The sequence below is a fragment of the Lissotriton vulgaris genome, chromosome 1_1, assembly GCF_964263255.1.
Source record: "Lissotriton vulgaris chromosome 1_1, aLisVul1.2, whole genome shotgun sequence".
In the NCBI taxonomy this organism is placed as follows: domain Eukaryota; kingdom Metazoa; phylum Chordata; class Amphibia; order Caudata; family Salamandridae; genus Lissotriton; species Lissotriton vulgaris.
This window is the reverse complement of record NC_141685.1, coordinates 239,501,584-239,522,595: the sequence shown is the minus strand read 5'-3', so window position 1 is coordinate 239,522,595 and position 21,012 is coordinate 239,501,584. Positions and strand designations below refer to the sequence as shown.

The 21,012-nt window shown below is 44.5% G+C and overlaps 1 protein-coding gene across 1 annotated transcript in view; it reads right to left on the bottom strand.

Moving 5' to 3' along the window:
* Positions 1–20,389, bottom strand: part of LOC147745335 (uncharacterized) — a 43,312-nt gene extending 22,923 nt beyond the window's left edge. Inside the window, exon 1 of the mRNA XM_086952249.1 lies at positions 20,241–20,389. The gene's annotated coding sequence lies outside the window, so the exon portion shown is untranslated. The remainder of the gene's footprint in view (positions 1–20,240) is intronic.
* Between the last annotated feature and the right edge of the window lie 623 nt (positions 20,390–21,012).

The window sequence follows — 21,012 nt, the reverse complement described above, 5'->3', positions numbered from 1 at the left end:
GTCCAGGAGCTGGAGCGCTACCCTGCCTCCCCCCAAGATGGCGGTTCCGCGTTCTCCCGGCCGGCGAGAGCGCTGTACTCAGCTGCGCCGGCGGAGAGAGAGCAAGGTCGGGACCCCTGCGACGAAGAAATCTCGTCAGGTCAGGCAAAGAGGTCTGTTTCCAATTTAAAAGGGCATCTGTTAAAATATTTATAATTTTAAAAGAGTCAATGGTAATTGCGTCTGTACGCTAGTATTCAATCACCATGCATACAGAATTTAACTTCACACTCACACTGAATTGCTTTCCGCTTAAATGGACAAAGAGAGAAGGAGATGCCCCCGGCTTCCGCCTCAGGGGTGAAACAAGGGGGCATCATAAAGGGGAAAGGGTTCAGGCAGGTCAAACCAGCTTTACTGTATCTCCAATTGTTAGCAGAAATCTGGGAAATTTATAATGTGGCTAAGTTCTTAACCAATGCGGTGAGATTGGGCAAAAAGATCAATTGGTCGTAGAATATCCACCATAAACCTTGCCCACTGTAACTTGAATCAAGTTTTTTATCTTGTAATTTTTTATTGATGTTCCTTTTTAATTGTAGAATGCTGCTTTTTTATTGTCATGCTGCTCGGTGATTTGTGGACCACTGTTATGTGTCTTGTACTTTTATGGTTTTTGTAAATTGAACCGAATAAAGTATTTCTTGACTTGACTCCCTCCAGGCTATTTTTATCCCCCAATTAGGCCCTTACAGCAAGGTTATTTTTACGAGTCGGGAATAAGATTTGCTCCTAAAAAACGGTATTTCCATATCCAGGCCAGCTGCTGCATAACCAACCTATTTTTAATATTTCTACTGGAAACAAGTTTAGTCCACTTCAGGGAGTAGATTGACTGAAGGAAGCCAACTTAATTAATAAAGAGGAAACACCCTCTGTAACATAAGACCTAGAGAGTCAGGGTAACCCTATAGCCCAAAATTATGAGACTGAGGACGGTCTAGCCAGAGGGAGCATGAGCGGCTCCCGATGTAAAAACTGTCATGAGTATGGGTCTACTCACTTTGAAAATCTTGAAAAAATATTAGATCTAGGGCTAAATGTCCTGGATGCCACCGGATCAACAAATGTGCCTTTGAACCAGCTTCCCTTAGTGCCCTCTAATAAGAATTTACTGAATTCACAGGTAACAAGGGTTTTGTCCCGGAATATTGCAGGTATAAACAGTAAACTAGATGACCCTGATTGGGCAACTTTTATCAACCATTTTGAAATCTGCATGTTTCAGGCAACCTGGGCAAGAGGAGAGGTCTCTATCTAGGCTACGCCTCCTTTAGTACTCCAGCAACCTTGGGGGGAATAGGGAGACCATCTGGAGGCCTTACCATATGGGTAGGATCCCACTTGGGGTGTACAGCGGAGCAAATTGATACAGGTTCGATTAACATTTTAATTCTTCTATTGCGGTTTCCTTCTAAGTCTCCTGTTGTCCTAATAAATGTATATTCAAGACCTACTCCTAAGGACAAAGAATCCACCACAGTGGAAGAGTTAACTACTTTCTTAGGCTCCAATGAGGTAAACCAAACGATTATAGTTGGAGGGGATTTTAACTGCCAGTTTGAGCCGCTTGAGGGCTTGCCCCCTGACAGCCTATTTGATGAGGCCCATTTCCTGAAAATCCCAGAGTCGAGATTCCCAAAAGTTAAAAAATGGTCTCCCCTGGTGATCCAGATGAATTGTCTCACATTGAGACATTCACTAAGAGTGTGTAATGTGAGATCCTTATCTGAATTATCGAATGGCTACACGTTCTACAGTAAAAACCGTGGGTTTATACTAGATTATATCCGTATTAACTCTAATTCCTGGGATAGGATGACGGATTTTAAAATTATCCCACGCCTAGATAGCGATCATTATGCGCTAGTAGTAGAACTTAAAGCTCTAAATGTGGGAATCCCGTCCCTCCCAGATAATTCTATTGATCCCAGGGTGGCGGTCTACAACTGTAGGCAGAGAGTGAGATGGGCAGACTTTAGTAAATCAGAGGACAAATTGGGCAGTTTATATAATGCCTTGTTACCTGTTCTTGTAGAGGTGTCCTCTTTATGTAGCCAAAGTATGGACGGTATAGATTTAGAGATGGTCGAGATGAATCATGCCAAGTTAGGAAAAGCTACCTTTGACTTCTTCTATCCAAATAAAACTAGCCGGCAGGATAGGCCGCCGCCCCACCCCTCGTATAATGCCTCTTGCTGTAAGGCTAAAAAGGCATTAGTAACATCTATTAAAGCTAATGATCGCCCTCTAATAAAGACAGCAAGAATAGATTATAAAGCTGTCACATTAGAAGCTAAGAAAAGGTGGGAAAAGGAAAATTGGGCCACCTTGAAAACTGCACTAGGGGACAGAGATATGAGGACTTTTTGGGGAGTTGTAAACTTAGGAACGACTACCCCTTGCAGTGCGGCCGAACCAAACCTGGATGAAGAGGTCTGGAGGGAGCATTTGAATACCTTTATGCCAAGGAGTCACTGCCCGGTGTTGAATTTATCAATGGCTGCGGCTCGACAGTGGTTTGTCCCACATCCAACCGGGATATAATCCCTTTGTCTGATGGTGTTTTGGGCCCAAGTATAAGTCTAAATGAAATTAAGGGCGCATTGGCAAAAATAGCTCCGGGAAAAGCTCCAGGCCTGGACAAGATACCTGGGAATCTTGTCAGGAGCGAACCATCGATCTGGGCCCCATACTTTTGGATGCGTTTTAATGTATGTATGTATGTATGTATGTACGTTCTTATATAGCGCTCGACTTACCCTAGGGCATCTCGGCGCTTGCACTGGGAACCCGTCCTGGCTTTTCCCTGTGAGAGATAACCCGTACTGGGCATCCCCAAGGTGAAAGCCAGGCATCCCGCCGCGGTGGGGGGCGTTGTGGAGATTAAGCAAGCTTAATGCCCAGAGTTGCATAGCGTGAACCCGTGATTAGAATAGGCACCGAAGCGAGAATTATCGAGTCCGCGGACAATTGGGCTCAAGACCCTGCCGCATCGGGAATTGAACCCTGGTCCCGGGTCTGACTTCTGCTTCAGGGTATGCCTCCTCTAACCAGTGAGCCACACTTCTCCACTCCAATGCAATAATACAAGGCATGAAGATCCCCTCGAGCTGGCTTGGAGCAGAAATAATTCCGATTTTTAAGAAGGGCTCCCCACTAATCCCAACCAACTATCGACCAATCAGCTTAATAGACATCTCCAGGAAAATATTTGCATGTGTCTTACTCCTTAGGCTACAATCATGGATGGAAGAGAGGGGGGTACTGTCCTCCCTGCAGGCGGGGTTCAGGGAAAAGTTGCCGACCCTGGACCAAGTAGTAAGATTGCAATTGCTGTACTGGAAGACCGTAAACCTGCAGGGGGGCATTCTCTACTTAATTTTTGTAGTCCTGAGGTCTGCATTTGATTTGGTTCCTAAGGAGAAATTGTGGCTGGTTCTTGGTGAGATGGGGGTCCCCGAATATTTAATTCTACTTTTTAAACGACTCAATGAGTGCAACTATGCGCAAATGAGGCATGGTAAGGATGGTAATCTCACAGCACCCATATCCATCAAACGAGGCGTACGCCAGGGTTGCGTGCTTGCGCCAACTTTATTAAGCCTCTACATTATTGGCTTGATTGATGCTCTATTAGCAGAAAAAGATCTAGATGCCCCTAAGTTAGCCTCCCGTAAAATATCGGCAATGATGCTCGCTGACGACACTCTGCAGGTAGCTAAATCGCCTATGGGGTTACAAAGGGTCTTGAATAAATTTGAGATATTCTGTAGGGAAAGAGGTTTAGAAATAAATCTACAGAAAACCAAATTCATGGCATTTATTTGTCCAAAAAGTACACGCCCAAAGACTTCTTTAAATGGTAAACATCTTTTATGTATTTAGGCATCACAATCACTGAGTCTATGGAATGGGGGGCTCATATTACGAAATCTACACTAGAACTAGCGCAATCTACAGGTGGCATCATGAAGGTTTTTAACAAGTCTAGCAAAAGACTAGTTAGCTCGGCGTTAGAAATCTATAGGGCACAGGCTAAAGGCGGGGCTTTATATGGTGCAGAGTTATGGGGACACCTAAAGCTTGAGAATCTAACACAGGTGGAGAATCAATACTTAAGACAGATTTTTAGATTGCCAAGCGGCAATCCGTTAATCCCACTACGACTGGATATGGGAAAAACGTCAATTGCTGAAGTGGCGAGCCTTAAACCTATAATGTATTGGCGCCGCCTATGGACCACTCCCGAACTTTCACGTATAGGGAGGAATTGTCAGATGTAATGAGGGCACGGGGTGCTGTAAAGTTCCCGTGGTTCGACCACATCAAGTACTTGCTAACTAACATGGGTCTAGGGGATTGATGGTCTGAACCTGAGTCAGCCTGTTATTTAATATCTAGGAATCACATGAAGGTACACTACAAAGAGCATAGATTGGCTCAACAAGAACAGGGAAACTCACTAGAGCTTTTCTAGAAATAAAAGACATTCCTTGCTTTGAGACGGTAATAGATCTCATTAAACCGCCGGCGGCAAGGAAGCTCTATTTACAGTTTAGAGATGGGGTGCTTCCTCTCCGCCGTTGTACATCTAAGTGGAGAGACCAGCAAATGATTCATTGTCCGGCGTGCGATCACCCTAAAGAAACAGAGCTCTATGTTTTCTTTAGTTGCCCACGCTATTATAAAGCAAGGAAACGTTGGCTGGTCCAGATTTGCAGGACTCTTGGTAATAGGCGTTGTCTTGAAGTATTTAGGATACTGAAGTCTCCACTACCATTGTTCCTCTTACACACATGCCCATATCCTCTATCCTCGCAAACCCTCACAGGCCCTCGTCTCACAACAGAGGAATCATCATCAATAATCTCTGTAAAGTCCCACTCATCCAGGAACTCACCTCTTCTCCCGTCTTAAATGCTCACTCCTGAATTGTAGATCGGCATTGAAAAACGGCACTGACATAGTCGACCTTATTATCTCGACTATCCTTGACCTCATCATACTCACTAAAACATGGCTTACAGACTCTTCCTCGCCACTCATCGACATGTTGGTTCCCCCTAACTATGACATCATCAGACTAGACAGGTTGGGAGGTAAGATTGGAGGTGACATTGCATGCATATACCGCAGCAACATCACCATAAACAGAGCCATACGCTTGTTACTCCCTTCTTGTGAATAAATCAGTCTCGACATCAACAGCAATGGTAAACCTGTCTGCTCGCTCCACATCTTCTATCACCCACCTGGCGACATCCTCCTATTCACAGAACACCTCATGGACCTGATCACATCACTCACCGGTCGACGAAACACACACATTTTCCTGGGTGACTTTAACCGCCACTGGAACGACCCTAATGACAGTGGTCAACAGCCTCAAAAACTTCCTCAACACCTTAGACCTCATCCAATTGTGCAACAGTCCGACACACAATAAAGGCGTAATCTTGGACTTAATAATTGCTAAGACTGATGCCACTCAACTGGAATCGATCCTCCCTTCTTCATCGATGAAACAATCAAGCTGACCTCTGGCCAAGTTACAAAACCTAAGGTTTGGAAGAGGGACTGGAAAAAGCTCAACACAAACTCCTTACCCGCCTCTAGCAAGAATCTACTTCTACCCCCCGCTGGAACTTCCAATGCAACTGACCTCACCAACCACTACATAAACTCCATGACCTCGATAATTAACAAATTTGCTCCCCTGCAACTAAAGAGAGTCTCCACGAAAGACTCTACACCCTGGTTCAACGGTCTCCTTAACAAGGACAGACGCTCTCTCAGAACTGCCAAACGCAACTGGAGCTCAGTACCTTCCACCAAGCTCCTCCTGACTCCAAAAAGAAAGAGAAATGCTTATTTCCGTAAGGTTAAACGCACTAAAGCAGACTTCTTTAGCCAACAACTTGACCAGGCAAAAAATCGCCCCAGAAAACTTTTTGAATTAATCAAAATCCAATCTAAGGACCAACCGCAAGGGTCACTTGAACTAACTCACCCACAACCTTCTTGTGATAATTTTTCTAACTACTTTAACCTTAAGACGGAGAACATCAAGAAAGAACTCCTCAAGGACTTAATCTCTCACTCTGGCCCCCTCACCAAACCCCCCCAACCCCCAAACACTTCTCAACAAATCCCATCAAAGTTTACCTTGAAAAACAACGCAACTTGGTCATACTTTTACTCCTACTCAGAAGAAGATATAGGCAAATTCCTCAGTGCCCTGAAGCCTTCCAATCACCTCACTGACCCTCTCCCCCCAAATGCAGTTAAAGATCTTACACCTTTGCTACTACCCATATGGACCAAGATCATCAACATTTCACTTCAACAAGGCTGCATCCCGGACTCCCTAAAGGTAGGACAAGTGTCACCCATCCTTAAGAAACCCACAGCTGACCCCACGGACTTCAACAGCTACCGCCCAATCTCCAATATTCCCACCCTGGCCAAACTTCTGGAAAATGTGTTCATCACCAACTGACAAAACATATCGGCCACTTCAACCTCCTAAATAAACACCAATCCGGTTTCCGGGCAAATCACAGCACGGAATCAGCCATGACACACATCATTGACGATGCACTTCAACTTCTCGGTCATAACGAAGCATGTCTCCTCATCCTATTAGACTTTTCCTCAGCGTTCGACACGGTCAAACACGATCACTTGACAGATCTGTTGAAACACAGAATGGGTCTTTCAGGACCTGTGCTTGACTGGTTTACCTCTTTTCTGCATAACCGGACTCAAAAATTCAAGGTCAACAACACACTGTCCAAACCAGTTCCTGTTACGCTAGGTGTCCCACAAGGTTCCTCGTTATCCCCTACACTCTTCAACCTCTTCATGGAACCACTCACCGATCTGTTACAAACATCCAACATGCAATTCCACATGTATGCAGACGACACTCAACTCTACCTCAAGCTCAACACCTTGGACGACATTAGTTTACTCAACAATACTCTTAAGACCACCAAAACATGGCTGGCAATGAATCACCTCAAACTGAATGCTTTAAAAACTGAATTCCTCCTTATTGCTCCACCCGCCAAAGTCCCCAATATGCACAATTTGATAAAACACCTCACAGCACTTGTTCTCCAGTATTAGGGGTGTCTTTCATAGATTCACATGCCTGAATCATTCCCCGTCGTCGGAGTGGGAGTCCCACGGTACATAAAAAAGCAGTGATATGCCATTTGTACATAGCAAATAACAGTTATACTCAACCAGGAAGTAAAGTAGCCCCAGCTACAGTGGAAACAACTTCCACATTAGTGACTATCCAAGTCATTATGTATAGACCAAACTGCAGCCAATCAGGCCACATCTCCCACCAGAATACTCTCCCCAGAGACCCAGGCTCTCAGATTTATTACCGCACGTCGTGTGATAGGGAGTCTCTCTGAGCTCTGCTCAGTTTTTCTCTGCTTCTGAAAGATTTCACTTTCTAACATGTCTAAATCAAAGTCCCTGTTCAGGGCCTGTGAATCCTGCGGAAAAGCAAGGCTGTTTAAGGAGGATCCGCATACTCTCTGAATCTACTGCTTGTACCCTGATCATCAGGCTAAGGAGTGCAAGATTTGTCGCACCTTTCCTCCAAAGACCCTCAGGGACAGAGAAGGTCGCCTGCTGCTGTGGATACAGCGGATTAAAGATAAGGATAACCCACTCTCTGAGGTAGGAAGTTTGGCCTCAGGGTCTTCTCAGGGATCTAGAAAGAGGATGGCTGAGAGTAAGGTGACTACTCCTAAGGCTAAGGTGGCAAGACAGGCCCAGCTCACTGAAGGCGCTGGTGAGCCTTCTACCTCAAAAATGAAAAAGTCCTCTGAGAAATCTGTGAGGCCAACAGAATCAAAAAAGACTGCATCTTTATTGTCACCTCAGAGGCCTGTGACCAAGGCAGCGACTACTCTGCCGTTTTCCTGTCAGGCAGCCACTGCAGTGACTTCTACTATGACTTTTTTCTCACCAAAACCTTCTATGGTGATGTCCTCAGCGTCCTCTCCAACTTTTGTACATGTCCAGGTTCGTCCCATCTCGTCGACGAAAATAGTCACACCTCTCGTCGACGAGCCTCCGTCGACGAAGCTAATACCAGCGTCGACGAAAAGCTTGCCGTCGACAACAGTCTTACCGTCGACGAAGAAGACCTTGCCGTCGACGACATCATCGTCGACGAAGCTGCCGTCGACGATCCCATCGGCGACGAAGAAGACCCCGTCGACGGCCCCGTCGACGAAGTCATCGTCGATGGCCTCGTCGACGAAGAAAATAGTCCCGTCGACGGCCCCGTCGACGAAGAAAGTAGTCCCATCGACGGTTCCCTCATCGACGACGAAGTCCATCTCGTCGACGAAGACTAAACAGCCACAGTCGTCGACGGAGCAATTATCGTCGACGAGTACATCGTCGACGACGAAGACAAAGCCACAAGAAACAGAATTAACAATGGCACAAGAGAATCCAACAACACCAAAGCTGTCATCTTGCACAGATCTTCAAGTTTGGTCAGCAAGGAGCAATGTGATAACGCTGCCATCTCCAGCCACCACTGCGGCACTATTACAAAAGCGTTCATCACAGTCTGCATCTATGTCGCCACTAAAAATGCCAGACAGGCTCTTGGATTCTGAGGAAGATGAATCTGGTGATGAGCTATTTCAAGCAGCTAAGAGCCCATCTAATTTGCCTATACAAATAAAGGATCAGGAGGAAGAGGAGCAAGTGATACAACCGCCCAGGTTGGAGACTGAACCAACACCAGGGATGCAAATGCCAATGGAACTTTTCCAAAATTTGCAGTATATGTTCAGCGATTATTATCGCCATTTTCCGCCTTCAGAGTCAGGCGAATCACAAATCTCTTCTCCACGGCCTCGAGTAACCCCGACTCCAATGGCTACAATGACAGAAGAAGTGGAGCATGCCCGACCATCAACACCGGTGTCCTACCACCAAACGGAGGATGAGAATACTGATGAGGAAGCTCATGAAGAAGGTGAATTAGATAAGACGGACTCGTCGGAGTATGAAGATTATCAAGCTGACACACCTTCTCCAGATGAACAACCAAAAGCTGAGCCACCACCGGTGGATATTGCAAATTTCCATAGGATTATGGACAAAGCAACTAAGAGATTTCTCATTACTATGGAGGCTAAACAGGACGAATGTTTCCTGTGCGACTTTAAGAATTTGTCTCAGAGGCAAAGTTGGTCTATTCCTATTATAGACTTTATTTGGAAAGAAGGTCTAAAGATCATGGCCACACCAAATTCTTTATCTGCGGTTTTACCGCGAGTGGATAAAAAGTACAGGGCACCAACTTCTTCACCTGCTTGCCTGATCGGCCAGGCCAAGACGGAGTCAGTCATTGCGCAAGCAGCTCAAAAGAGAGCAAAGAACCCGTCATCTCAGATCTCCACTCCTACGGACAGAGAGGGGAGGCGACTCGATACCATTGGGGAAAAAGGTATCGACTATTGCAGCGACCACAGTTAGGGCTGCTAATTCGCTGGCAATTCTCGGCAGGTATGATAGGCAGATGTGGTCAGACATATCGCCATACATTCAAAATATGCCTGAACCGGACCGGACCGAAGCCACAAAAATTCTGCAGGAAGGGGAGTGTGCTTCGTCAGAGATCATTGATGCTGCAGTGGACGTAGCAGCTACAGGATTCAGGCAGTTGGCAGGAGCTGCAGTCCTTAGAAGAGAGGGATGGTTGAAATCTACATCCTTTAGGCAGGAGGTGCAAGCCAAGGTGCTGAATATGGCTTATGATGGCGAGTACCTATTCGGCTCGCATGTGGATGAGGCTTTGCAAGCCATCAAGAAGGATACAGAAACTGCACGATCGTTGGGTACTCTGCAGTACCGGAAATCTTCCTTTCGTGGTGCAAGAGGAAGAGGTAACTTCACAAATAGAGGAGGATTTTACCAACAACGATCATATACGAACAACCAAAATAACCAGAGGTACCAGCCATATAGGCAACAACCTTATGGCCAATTCCTACGCCACAACAAGCAAACATGTCCAGAAATGCCTTTGCCTGCTTCAAAGCCTGGGTTTCTCAGTGAACTTCGAGAAATCACAAAGGAAGTCTTTCCTAGGAGCAACGCTGGATTCCAAGCTCGCTCAGGTCTTCATTTCAAGCGAAAGACAGGTGAAGATTCAAAAGATGGCGACTGCACTCCTCAGAAAAGAGTGCGTTTCTGTTCGAAAATTCAAATCTTTCCTAGGGATGATCTCATCGTGCATCCCTCTCACTCCAAACTGTCGTCTGAGAATGAGACCCTTGCAAGAGGAACTCAGTCGCCAATGGGTGCAGGTATCAGGTTCCTTCGAGGATATCATCACCTTAACGCCTCGAATGAAGAATCCAATCCTGTGGTGGAGTCAGGAAGACAACCTGCAGGTGGGCTGTGCTTTCCTCGCAGAAGTCCCCAGATTCATCGTAACCACGGATGCCTCGCTAGAAGGTTGGGGCGCTCACCTTCAGGGGATGACGATCAGTGGCAAATGGGACAGATAGCAAAAGAAATGGCACATCAATTTATTGGAATTAAGGGCCATTTTCCTCGCCATGAAATCTTTTCAAGCGATACTGGAAGACTCAACAGTGTTGATTCGAACAGACAACACAACGAGCATGCATTACTTGAACAAGCAGGGGGGCACAAGATCAGCCCGGTTGTCCCAGAAGGCTCAAGAGATCTGGAATTGGGCTCTGGATCACAACACCAACTTGTCAGCGGTGCATGTTCCAGGAGTAGCCAATGTGCTAGCAGATTCCCTGAGCAGATCCAAGAGCAGCACTCACGAGTGGGAACTGCATCAACCAGCGCTGGACCGGATCTTCCAGAGATGGGGGTCGCCCCGATCTAGATCTTTTCGCAACATATCGGAACAAGAAATGTACACACTTTGCGAGCTGGATTCCCCACAGAGAATCTTGCGGGGATGCTCTGTCAATGAATTGGGAGCGGATATTTGCCTACGCCTTCCCGCCAATTCCGTTAATTCCCAAGGTCATCAAGAAAATGAAAAGACAACCGTGTCGAATAATTTTGATTGCTCCACGGTGGCCACGACAATATTGGTTCACACAGCTTCTTCTTCTCTCAGAATGCGAACCAGTCCAGCTGCCTCAAATTCCAAATCTCCTGACAATTCAAGAAGGCAGGGTATATCATCCGGACCCTCATTCTCTGAAATTATCGGCTTGGCTCCTCAACACCACGAGTTTGCACACTTGAACATTCCACAAGACTGTCAAGAAGTCCTAGCCAATGCTAGAGCGCCTTCAACGAACAAAACTTACAAGCTTAAATGGAAGCGTTTTTGTGCTTGGTGCCAAACTATGAATTTACATCCCATGTATGCTGAACCGGAAAAGATCTTACCCTTCTTTTTGCAGTTGGCTAAATCAGGTTTGGCGCACTCAACACTTAAAGTGTTTCTAGCGGCTATATCCCGATACCGTCAGGATGGTACGAATTCTCTATATTCCTCAAGAATAATCCAGCAATTCTTTAAGGGTTTATTTCGTATGTTTCCACCAATACGTCGGCCACCTCCATCCTGGCATTTGAATATAGTACTAGCTCAGCTCATGCGCCATCCCTTTGAGCCGATCCATAAAGTTGATCTGAAGTTCATTACTTGGAAGGTCGCATTACTGCTGGCGTTAACATCAGCCAGCACGGTTAGTGACATGCAGGCGTTCACGTCTAAACCACCTTTCTTGCAATTCACGAATGACTCTGTGATACTGCGCACCAACCCGAAGTACATGCCCAAGGTACCATCGGTTTTTCATTTGAATGAGCCAGTGATACTTAAGACATTCTTTCTGAATCTGCAGTCGCCAGCTGAGCGGACTTTACACTCATTAGATATCAGGAGATGTCTTAAGTTTTATCTTTCAAGGACAGCTGCCATCAGGAAGACGGATCAGCTATTTGTAGCACATGGCAGACTGAGACAAGGCTGTGCAGTGACAAAGCAGACTATCGCTAGGTGGGTCTCATCAACGATAGGGCTCTGCCATCAACAAGCAGGTAAACCCTTACAGACCTTACCCAGAGCTCATTCTACGAGAGCAGTCTCTTCTTCGACTGCTTTGTTTGCTGGTGTGCCTCTCCTGCAGATCTGCAGAGCTGCAACATGGTCCAGCAGGCACACATTCACGAGGCATTACTGTCTGGATTCTTCAAGTGATACCGATGCCTCGGTGGGAAGAGCAGTCCTGCGTAATCTTTTTCAATAAGGTGAGCCTCTGATGATCTCTCCCACCTCCTCTTGCTCTTTTGACGCTTTAATATGTTATTGCATTACATTATGTTCATGCATGAAAACTGTGTAGCTTGGCGTCCAAGAGCGATGTATTGTATTACTGCTAACTACTCTGATTCAGGCATGTGAATCTATGAAAGACACCCCTAATACTGGAGAAGAACAATAGTTACTTACCTGTAATCTGTGGTTCTCCAGTATTGGTGTCTTTCATAGATTCACATGCACCCACCCACCTCCCCTCAGAGTCTCACTCAAACTATGGATATATATATATATATATATATATATATATATATATACTCAGGTACACTCCGGTGCTACAAAATCTGAGAGCCTGGGTCTCTGGGGAGAGTATTCTGGTGGGAGCTGTGGCCTGATTGGCTGCAGTTTGGTCTATACATAATGACTTGGATAGTCACTAATGTGGAAGTTTTTTCCACTGTAGCTGGGGCTACTTTACGTCCTGGTTGGGTATAACTGTTATTTGCTATGTACAAATGGCATATTACGGCTTTTTTATGTACCGTGGGACTCCCACTCCGACGACGGGGAATGATTCAGGCATGTGAATCTATGAAAGACACCAATACTGGAGAACCACAGATTACAGGTAAGTAACTATTGTTCATGTTCAACCAACCATTGTGGATTCGGCGAAATCACTTGGTATAACTTTGGACAGTAACCTCAATATGCAGAAACATATTAGTAATGCAACAAGGGGAGCAAACTTTCAGATCAATACACTAAGGAAGCTGTAGCCCTCCCAACAACTTCAAGTTAGCGGTTCAGGCACTAGTTTGACATCAGCTGGACTATGGAACCGTCTCGCTATGCGGTCTCCCCAAAGCCACTACACTACAGCTCCTCTAAGAGCCTCCACCAAAGCGGTAGCGAGACTCATCACTGGCTCAAAAAAAGGGCCACATCTCCCCGGATCTAAAATCTTTAAACTGGTTGCCATTTGAAGCCAGAATCCACTTGAAAATAGCTTGCATTACGCACAGGGCCCTACATCACAATGCGCCCAGCACATACAAAAACTCACAATATCTGGAGGGTCAAGATCAACAAGAAGTGCGGACAACCTCCTTTTGAAACCACAAAAATTAACCACATCATTGCTACTGGATATTCCCGCTGTGTGCTGCCATTTGCAAAATCCCATTGTTTGTGACAAGGTCAACTCGTCTTAAGCACAGCGCAGGTAACACCCATGACGAGTTGACCTTGTCACAAGCATCGAAGGGGTTAAAAAAGAAAAAAACGTATAATGGCTCCTTCTCAGGAATGGCACCTAGGATCTGGAATGCCCTACCACTAGAAATAAGACTGAACCCCCTCCTCCTCCTTCAAACGGGAAGTAAAAGGCATCCTTATGGCTAAATATTTGTAAACATTGCCTGACATGACTGTGGAGAACCCCTATTCCATTTTTCTTTCCTACCAATTTAATGCTTGGTTCTTATATGGACAGCTTTGTTCCAATTATTGTGTCGTTTTTACTATCAATGTATTTCCATTATCCTTCAAAACCAACCGATACTGTTTTGCACCTTATCTGACTTACCCTTCTATCTGTTGATTGTCTTTGCTGTCACAGAAGAGGTGTGGTGCCGCGGCCAGGGCGACTGACGCTGGACGCTGGGGATCACGGTTCGACCCCTGGCTCCGGCAGCAGGGGTCTGCCCAGCACCATGCTTCAATGTTTGATATGTCCTTTTGCTTTTTTATAAGCTTTTTGATGTTATACTTACGGTCCTGCTTACTTTTACTGTTTGTTATGCCTATACACTTTTTTACTGTAAAGCGCTCTGATACCTGCAAGGATTTTGTTCGCGCTCTATAAAACTTTCAAAATAAAATAAAATAAATAAAAAATAAATAGTCTATTCAGTCGCAGGATTTCTGTTCTCCATGTGGTGCACCAGAAGGGTTTCTTTGAAATCATGAAATGCTGTATCGATCTTGCCATAGTGAATGAATAGTGTTAGCATAGTAATTTGGCTCAACCCTTTTGTACTGCTTTGTATAGTTTTATATGTAAGGGCTCCCTTTTTTTAATAGGTACCTTTTTAGCTAATGTATGTATTTATTTATTGCACTATGTACTTTCCGGATTTAAATATGTGACCTACGCCTTGAAACAACCCCCAAAAAGTTGAATGCATTTTAATATGAATAACATGTGTATAATTTATTCTATTGCTTTTTAAATTCGAATGTTTGTATGATATAAGTTTAGAAATGATTGACTGTAGTGTCTTGTTCTTTCTAGGTCATTCTGACCGAAATAAATTCTTTTTGAATTGAACTATAAGTACTGGGGCTCTGACACCCCCAACCCAGAACACTCCTGGAACTGAGGACATTCTACCAGAAAGAAGAGCTGCTGTGCTGTAGGAGGGATTGCCACTTTGAATGTCTTGCATCTCTACATCCCAGAACCTAAGTTCTCTTCAAGGGCTTGTTAGCTTGCCTCCTGTTTCTGAAGCCTCAGGGATATCAAAGACTTCAACTCTTTTCTCCCACTCAGCACCTGGACATTGCTTGCTGCAAGTCTTGTCTGCCAAGTGTTGCTAAACCAGTCCAGGGCCCTTGGAAGTGAGTTTAAAGTGATGCATCTGCTAAGAACCTGCACCAATTGGAACCGACTCATCATTTACTTTGGGATCGGGATCAACCCATCACTCCTGCTTCAGGGACTGGGAACTGCGCATTGCACTCGGAACAGTTGCATACCCTCCATAATCACTGCTTCAGAACCAATGCATCGAAGCCACTGCGTGGAGACAGAGGCATTGCTCCTCCAGCATTGATTAACCTGGCGCATCGCATTTGGAACCGCGGCACTCTGGAATTGGCGCTTCGCCAACGAAAACGGCGCATTGACACTACTGAGTGGAGAAATCTAGCGCAACCTCTCAAAAGCGTGGGGATTATCGATGCGTTGCTCAACTGCATTCTGCATTTCGTTCTGCAAAAAGGATTAAGTAACTTTCACTCAGCGGGCCCTGCGTGGGTACTGTAGCCAGCCTGCAATATTTGCTTCTAAGTGCTATTTTTAAATGTTATCTTTGAAAACTCATATTTCAACTTCTGTCATTTTGGTCTTGTTTTATTTATAAAATAGTAAAGTATTTTTACGAACTGGTGTCGAGTATTTTTGTGGTGCTTTCACTGTGTTACTGTTTGATGTGTTGCAAAAATACTTTACACATTGCCTCTTAAGTTAAGCCTGACTGCTCTGAGCCAAGATACTAGAGGGTGAGCAAAGGTAAATGTTTGCTGTGTATCTGAATTAACCTGACTAGGATTATGGTTCCTGCTTGGACAGGGTGTCTACTTTGCCAACCAGAAACCCAATTTCTAACAATTACAGTATCAGGTTGTGCTAGCGCCATGTCACTCAATCATAAACAGTTAGTACCCTTTATCCAGTATAAAACCCTGATATCTAGAAGTATTTTAGAATATAGAAATTTGAATGCACACATGCATACACAAATGCTCACAATACTGAACTGAATATAGGTAGGAAAAAATATCAAGCAAAAATATTTTGTGGCTTGAGCTGTAGTGCACGGAGTATCTGAGGGTGGTGACTTCAAAACGTGCAAAACTATGGAAAAATGCGTCCATCTTACCACTCCTAAAGAAACCGAACGTAGACCCCGAAAATCCAACTAACTACTTCATATCTCTAGACTGCCTTTCCCAGCAAAGATAGTGGAACGTCTCATCAATCTACAACTGGCTCAGTTTGTGCAAGACAATCAGTTACTGTACTGGACCCTGCCCAATTCGGTTTTAGAGCCGATCGCAGTACAGAAACAGCATTAATAAAAACCATGGACGAACTCAGAACCATTCTCGAAAGAGGAGGCTCTGCAACTCTTGTCCTCCACGACTTGTCGGTGGCGTTCGACACTGTCAAACAAGCCACCCTCATCGATCATCTGAAAAAAATAGGCATTACTGGCAAAGCACTTTACCTAATTAGTTCCTTTTTATCTGACAGGGAGCAGTCAGTCATGATGAAGAATGTGGCATCTAAATGGTTTTCACTCCCCTGTGGGGTCCCTCAGGGATCTTCCCTGAGTCCCCTACTTTTTAATATCTATGTGGTTAAACTTTCGGCCCTGAATAGATCTTTCGGGTTCTCCCCCACTTCATATGCTGACGACACACAGATTGTCGTATCAGTGTCAAACAACCTGGACACTACCATCTATCAATTTCACAATTGTATGAGAGCAGTCAGCAATTGGATTGGTAAACATTGTCTTAAACTTAATTCAGAAAAAACAGAGGTTGTTCTTTTTGGCATAAACCCCGTTTTTGGAACACCGCCTAATGGCCTAAAGAGTTGGAAACTCTTCCCACCCCGGTCCAAAAAGCAAAAAACGTGGGCGTAATCATTGATGGCATACTCGATTTTAACAAGCATATTTGCTCCGTGGTTTTGTCCAGTTTCAACTTGTTGCCAATCATTAAGAAGATTCTCCCTTTCATTCCATTGACCTCCAGAAAAACAGTAATCTCTCTATTAGTTCTTTTCAAACTTGACTATTGTAATGGACTGTATTTCAAGCTCCATAAGCAGTACAAAAGAAAATACAGAGCGTCCAAAATGATGCGGCAAGACTTGTCATTGACCTGCCCAAATTTCATCCTATCTCAGCATCCTTAAAAAAACTCCATTGCCTGTTGGTAGATTCTCACATTAAATTCAAGGCACTTTGCCTTGCGTATAATGCCTTACAGAACTCAGGACCCACCTACGTTAGACGCTTCCTCTCCTGGTACATTCCTAGTAGAGATCTTCGATCAAAAATACGTTCAAGAGAATTAAATGTGGGGGGCAGCTGTTTCGCCTCTGAAACTTCCACACTTTGGAACACACTGCCTATCCATATCAAAGCAGCACCCACAATTTTAGGACACTGTTAAAAACGTGGCTTTTTAATGTCTAGTCGCTCTGTTTTCTCTTTCTGATTACCGCCTCACTGCAATACCCTATATAGCGCCAAGACACCCACGGGTATTTGTGCACTCTACAAGTTTTTTAACATAACATACTCACAGTATATTTTGAGGGGTCAACCACAGAACTACCTGAGGTTATTTGCCTCTTCTTTGCCTTTCATTAAGTTGATCTGTCAATTCCCACAATAATAGTTTCTGATTCAGCGTTCTGCATACTAGGTTACAATGTGGATTTTCTGCATTGGCTTCTCAGCTAACAGATTCAGAGACTCACATGGTAAATCGATAAAGGCAAAAGAGATTTGTGGAAAAATAGCTGCCCTCTGGGACCAGCATTAGGAGGTCCACTTACAGCTTACCATGGCCTATAAAAGTGAAGGAGTTAACACTAAAGGAAACAGTCCAGCTGACTATGAAGATAGTGGTGTGAACATTTAGGTTCCTGGTCCATCGCAGACACAAACTGATGAAGACAACATGATGGCAATAGAGGCAACATTGAAAGGGGAAACCCCCTTGATGGTTTCCCTTCTAGGTGGGCCTAGACCTTCGCCAAAGATAATGTGCCAATGGTATCTGCATCCGCTATGGGAGATGAAAAGGATAATTTGATTTGATGAGAGCAGCTCATTGAGGGTTTGCTTCTACACATGCTGGCATCAGTGCTACGGTGTGAATGCCACAGCAGCAATACTGGTGGCCATGTGTACTTATGAATGCCAAAGTAAATATGTGTAACAATGTAAGTTATGTCAACAGGTGAAGAATTCTACTGCTCTAAGACCAGCGCCTATTTCCTTAACGCTACGGAGAAAGGCTTCAGTGTCATTTCCTCAAATATGCTGGCCTGCTGTTAGCATCCAATAAGAATAACTATACATCGGTTAAATCTCGCTCTAGATTCCAGTGGGTGTGGCCATAAAAGACGTTGGTAATTCACTGTCTGTTCATCACAATTTATTTATTTATTTCTTTATTTTTCATATTTATAAAGCGCATACAAAGGCCCGTGGGCGTCTCTGCGCTTCTTTATTCAAAGATTTACTCATCAGGGTGTTTTCAATCATTTCTAATTAGCTATGTATATTATTACTGGCAGGTCATGCTGCCTGTTGCTACACAAATAGGTAATAGGTTACTGCTGCAGAAACTGTGCAATATCTTTGTAGTAAGACACACTTGCTTGGGATAACGAAAAATGTGTTTGTTAAATAACCTGCAGCTACTACAACAAACGCACAGCATACAATACAATAACACAAGTCTGTTACAGCGTCATTATGTCTACTGTAAACACCCATCAAAGTATAGTAAAAATTGCGCATTGTGCAGAGACTTTTTCTTCTTAAACCCCAAAAAGTGCAGTGTAGTAAAAGGTAATGCAATGGGCATACTTCCTATGTGCACTAGACACCCCTTGCAGTGTAGTAGAAAGCAGAGCAGTGTGCACAGATTTCCGCTTTCTTAAATACCCGTCATAGTTTAGTAAAAAGCATTGCAGTCTGTCAACATCTAACACAGAATAGGTCAAAGTCATGCAGTGTATACATTTTCTCAGGAAAACACTTCCCAGGGTGTGGTAGAAAGCAATGAGGTATGCACAGATTTATCAGTGTACAGTTTACAGTGTAGTAATAAGAAGTACCATTTTAACAGACGCTTTCTTCCATCAGTGCCCCCAAAAAGTGTAGTAAAGGATAAATAACAGTGCAGTGTACACACAATGCAGTAAAAAGCACAGAAATCTGCACAGATTCATCTTAGAGCAATAAGATGCATTGCAGTGCACACATTTCATGCAGTGCAGTAAGATGCAGGGCAGAGAGCGGAGATTTCTTACAATATAGTAAAAAGCAGTGCAGTATGCACAGGTGGTGCAATAAAAAGCAGTGGCGCATGCACAGATTCCCCATAGTGCTGTAAAAAGCATTGTAATGAGTACAGATTCCTCATGGTGCAGCAAGATGCAGTGCAGTGGCACAGGTTTCTCATAGTGCTGTAAGATGCAGCGCAGTGTTGACAGATTTTTCACTGTATAGTAAAAAGCAGTGAAGTGAGCACAGATAGCACAGTAAAAGTAGTGCAGTGTGCACAGATTCCCCCAGAGGGCTGTATAAAGTAGTGCAATATGCATAGATTCCTCATACTGCGGTAAAAAGCACCAGTGTGCACAGATTTACCATTTGCAAACAGCAGTGCAGTGTGCTCACATAGTACAGTAAACAGCAATGCAATGTGCACAGATTTCCCCTAGTATAGTAAAAAGCAGTGCAGTGGGCACAGAATTCTCCTATTGTAGTAAACAGCAGTGCAGAGAACACAGCTTTTTCAATGTGCAGTAAGATGCAGTGCAGTGATCCCTCATAGTGCAGTAAGATGCAGTGTGCGCAGATTCCTTAGTGCAGCATAAACAGATTCCTCATAGTGCAGTAAGATGCAGTGCAGTGTGCACAGATTCATCAAAGTGCAGTAAGATGCAGTGCAGTGTGCACAGGTCCCTCATAGAGCAGTAAAATGCAGTGTGGTGGTCACAGATTTCTTACAGTGCAGTGTGCACAAATTACTCATAGTGCCATAAGATGCAGTGATTTCTCATAGTGCAGTAAGATGCAGAACAGTAGCACAGATTCCTTATAGTGCAGTAAGACGCAGTGTAGAGTGGACAGATTCCTCATAGTACAGTAAAATGCAGTGCAGTGATCAGATCCCCTCTTTAACACAAATAATGATCACATAAACCCCAAGGGCTGGAAGGAAAGCGTCCCAGAGAGAGGTTCCCAGACAGAAGAAACCAGCTCAGCCCGGACCCTGGCAGAGATTTCCTCGAGGATTAATCATTTTGTTTCTACAAACACAGCAGAAGGTTCTGACAATCTCCTACCTGAGCAGAAACCGGTGCAAACATTTCCAGGCTCTTCCCTCCTCCTGAGGCAGATTTAGGGGTCTGAATGCGGAGGGGGGGGGGGCAAGTCTGTGAGAGTCTGGAGATAAAGAAAACTGCACAGACAGACCTGGGATCCTTCCTTTTTTCCACCAGACTGGAAGCACAGGGAGAGGACCGAAGTGATGTCGGCATCCACTGCTGGTGCTGTCTCAGCTGCCACTGACCCGGAAGAGGAAATTCTTCTCCTTTGCAATCATACAATGTGTTCAGTAGATTTCACCAGTAGGCAAGGAGCGTCCTCTAAGGGCCGCTGACAGAACCGCCGCCTCCAGTATGTGTCGAGGACAAGGGTTGTTAGATGTTTATCTGTCGAGTTTCATATAGCGCTGGCTGGACCCGGAGGCATCAGAGCGCGTAACATGGAAGACGATAAATAAAACAGTTGAACTTAATACATCAGTTACAGTTTGTGTCTCACACTTGGTTGGGGTCAAAAAGAAGCGTGCGTTTTCAGACTCCACACAATTTACTTCAAAAGTTACTTAATGCAACATTTTGCATTTTGGGGGATTTGTTTTCGTTCGTTGCTGCTGTGGAACAATAGTGACACCTTCACTTCACCTATACATGCCAAACTATCGGATGCGGGCGGGAGACTCTTCTAGACTGTTAAAGCCAAAAATGGATTTACTTTAGCTGTTTTTCGCCTGAAATGGCTTCCGCTTCAAAAGAAGTCAACGATAAAAATCCGTCCCCTCAATTCTTTTTT